This window comes from Pan paniscus, chromosome 9 (genome assembly GCF_029289425.2).
Source record: "Pan paniscus chromosome 9, NHGRI_mPanPan1-v2.0_pri, whole genome shotgun sequence".
Lineage (NCBI taxonomy): Eukaryota > Metazoa > Chordata > Mammalia > Primates > Hominidae > Pan > Pan paniscus.
Genome location: NC_073258.2, coordinates 32,586,176 through 32,590,484, shown reverse-complemented (window position 1 = coordinate 32,590,484; position 4,309 = coordinate 32,586,176). Strand labels below are relative to the sequence as shown.

The 4,309-nt window shown below is 35.9% G+C and overlaps 1 pseudogene; it reads right to left on the bottom strand.

The window, feature by feature from the left end:
* Positions 1–220: 220 nt before the first annotated feature.
* LOC129393350 (large ribosomal subunit protein uL11-like) lies at positions 221–3,108 on the bottom strand (annotated as a pseudogene).
* Between the last annotated feature and the right edge of the window lie 1,201 nt (positions 3,109–4,309).

Sequence of the window (4,309 nt, the reverse complement as noted above, 5' to 3'; positions counted from 1 at the left end):
TATATATCTATATACATAGATATATGTTGTTATATAGATTTATTATATATTATAATAGATTGTATATATTATCTATATCTATATATTATTTATATCTATATATAGATATATAATTCCTACTGTTTCTATATATAGATATATCTTTGTTGCTGATTCTATATATATAGATACATATTTCCTATTGATTGTTTCTCTGAAAAACACTGACAGATAGATAGATAAAAGATGGATTTATAGAGATATATAATAGATAGTATAAAATATCTATAAAAATAGATATAAAATATATTAAAAAACATAAAAACAAAGATGCTTCCGTGTGAATGTGTGTGAGTACACATTGTCTATTTTCTAGCCCTGTCCACTGAGAAGGCCTAGAACAATGATACCCTAGTAGCAAAGAGCACACTTAGTGCCTAGATATTGGTTTTTCCAATAAAAGGAACCAGAACTCCCTGGATAAATATGTGATTACAGGGCTGAGAAAGGGAAAGTACAAGATGACTTATAATATCTTGTGTGCCAGAAAGGAAAGAAGTGCTCAAAAAAAGGATGGGGACATGTTACAAGCAAGAATGAATCTGAAGGGGTTCTGATGGCCAAATCTGGGATGGTTTAAGGAAAAAAATAAAAACTCATGAATAAAATAAACAACCATTAGTTCACACCTACATAAAATATTTGAATAAATAAATATTCCTTACAGTAGATGTCCAATAGATCAATGTGGAAAGAATGATGAAAATAGAAAACCACCATTAGGAAAATAGAACAGTGATAACTTTGGCAGACAAGAATTATTAATGGATACCAAAATTAGTAGGCTACAAAAAGTGTGATGAGAAACAGGAATAGCTTCAAAATATCTTCCCATGGGACATTTATTAAGTGATCAAAGTTAATAAGACCAGTAATGAAATATATTGACATCATGTAGTCCAGATATGATGCACCTAGAAAAACACACCATGACTTCTTGACATTATCCCCAAAATGTCAAAAATGCCAGAATCTAACCTGAGAACATATCAGACAAATTCAAATTGAGGAACATTCTACAAATAACTAGCCAGAACTCTTTAAAAAGTGTCTAGGCCATTAAAGAAAATGAAAAACAGAAACTGCCACAGACTGTAGGAGACTAAGGAGACATGACTAAGTACAATGTGGGACACTGGACTGGATCCTGAACCAGAAAAAAAGACATTAGTGGGAGAATTGGTGAAATTCAAATGAATATCCCATCAATGCTGTATTAGTCCATTCTCACATTGCTATAAGGAAATACCTGAGGCTGGGCAATTTATAAAGGAAAGAGGTTTAATTAACTCACAGTTCAGCATGGCTGGGGAGACCTCAGGAAACTTACAATCATGGTGGAAGGCAAAGGGGAAGAAAGGGATCGTCTTCACAAGGCAGCAGGAAGCAGAAGTACAAGCAAGGGAAATGCCAGACACTTATAAAACCATCAGATTTAATGAGAACTCACTCACTACCATGAGATCAGCATGGGGGAAACTGCCTCCATAATCCAATCACTTCCCACTGGCTCCCTCCCACAGCATGTGTGGATTATGGGAACTACAATTCAATATGAGATTTGGGTGGGGACACAGTCAAACCATATAAAATGCTAATTACTTGCTTTCAATAATTGTACTGTGGTTTTGCAAGATGTTAATACAAGGGGAAGCTGAGGAAAATGCATATGAAAACTACCATTTTGTTTACCTTTTCTGCAACTCTAAAATTATTTTAAGATAAAAAGTTTAAAATATATAGTATTTTTCCTTATAAAAGTAATGCTTATTAATTATAGCAAATTGGGAAAATTTAGAAGCACAATTTTTTAAAAACAAACATCACTAATGCCGTCACCACAAGATCAAATCTGTTCTTATTTTGACATAATCACACACATACATTAGTTTCCAAAATTATGCTAATAAAATATTCATTCGTATGTAACCTGCTTTTTTCCCCACTTAATATCACCAGCATTTATCCCATAGAATCAAAATTCTTTAATATTGTTTTAAACAGCAGCAAAGCATTCCATATACAGATATGTAAATTTATTTATTTATTTTAATTGTGAAACGATCCTTTATTGAAATATTTTTCTTTGTGCTTCTTAACTAGCTTGGTATTCCACTGCACCACTGTTGACATCATCTATGACGTCATGAGGGTGGCGGCCATCAATATCACAGCCCATAGACTCGACAGTCCCCAGGATCTCTTTAATGGTTCCAGAGAGTTATCTGGCGAAAGATCAGTGCCGCATCTGTCCAGCAATGTGGACAATCTCATCAAAAGTGATATTTCCACTGTGTTTAGTGCTTTTCTGTTTTTTTCTATCTCTTGGTGGTTCCTTGAGGACTTTTATGATCATGGCCGTGGCAGAAGGTACCACCTCATTCTGGGTCTGTCTGTACTGAATGGTCAGTTTCACGGTAATCCTCAGATCCTTCCAGTCACCGATTGCCTTGGCAATGTTATTACCAAGTTTTTTTGGACACAGACCCAGGATGGCCAATCTTGGGTGTCAGCCCAGACATGGCACCACATTTATCCCTGGTGCACGTCAGGTATACGACTTTAATCTTGCTGGGGTCGAACTTCGGTGGCATGGTGGAGGCCGCTGGTGTCAGATGAACCTGGATTCAGGACGACCGAAGAAAGTTACACCTTGGCCTCCTTCGAGACAAAAGCTGAAAGCAGATATGTAAATTTATTTAACTCAGTATTTCCTGAAGTATATATTGCAGAGCCTCTTTTCTGTAGTATATTAAGAAGTATTATGTAATAAAGGGATTCAGTGACCAAAGGAATTTGAGAAGCTCTGAGTTAAATGAGGTCACATAATAGATTTCTTTTTTTGTAAGAATTCTGAGAAGATTCTTGCTAATATGCCTTGTGATTTCTCAAAATATATAGTATGTATGTCCTAAATTTATTTGATCACACAATCCTGTGTGTGTGTGGGGGGGGGGCATCTTATGAAATTTGTTTCTGCAGAACACATTTTGGGAGATTCCAATCTCTTTTTGATAATTTGCAATATTTCACTATCATATATAATACTGTTGTGTCTATCTTGCCATATAAATCTTGCAGTATAAAACTTACAAGTATCTCTGTTTCCTTATGATCAAATCTCAAAAATATAATTGTTGAGTCAATGACTACACAGTTTGTAGAGTTTCTTGACACCCACTAGCCAAATTGTACTCCTGAAGGAATGACTAATTTATATTCTCACCAGCAGTATAAGAAAAGAGAGAGAAACTAGCTGGAGAGAAGATAGATTTCAGATGTTGAAAGAGAGGACTGTGAATATAGATTTTGTCAGAGGTAGTGCAGAAGTGGCTGAGTTCATTTTTCTAAACTTTTTAACTAAAAGGGTATTTTGATATCAATCTGGGCCACACTCTTTCTTGGAATTTTTTAACAACAGCATTCAGTTCTAGTACAGTGTTGATTAGCTATGTAGTAGTGGCTGGAATTAGCTCAGTCTTTGCCAATTTACAGCTACTGAAAATATTTCACTCACTCATCTCCAATTTTTTTTCTAATATTTTAGAAACATTGGTTCCATCAGATCAAAGACTTCCTACACTTAGTTAAAATCAAGACTGCTATCAATTCACTTGTTGTTTGGGGGCCACTGGGACACATGGAAAGTGGTATGGGGGTTGCCAATGTTAGCCTTCTTGACATAGGCATACAAAGCTAGGAGTCTATCTGTCCTAACCACAGGCTCCACCAGAGACAGGTAAGGACCCAGAACTTATTAGAGTCTCACAGATCTCAATGTTCAGCCCAGAGGAGACAGTGATACTTGGTTTTCTTTAGAGGTGAGAGATTTTTAGCTCACCACTGGCTTCATCAACCTCTGGAGAAATCAGGAATCCTGAGCTAGATATTTAACAAAGCTTTGTAAAAGCTGAAAACTGTGTAATGATAGTGTGTCTCTGGACCATAACAGCATATGGAACCAGACACCAGACTAGTTTTCAAGACAAAATGATCTTTGTTAAATTACATGAAAATAATAGGGAGGCAGAGTGTTGCAAGGATACCACCCTGCAAATGCAGAGGCCAGGGCTTTCCTTTGGTCTGTCCACTAAACTAATTTAATAACAAGCTGTGTGACCTTGGGTAAACTACCTTACTTCTCTGGACTTCCTGCTTCCCCCATCTCTAATTAGGTCTTAAATGACTTCAATTTGCATATCAAGTATTTGACAAAAAGTCAAAATTATTGCAGAGAAAAAAACACTTAATTTGTAGTCACCATCACTGC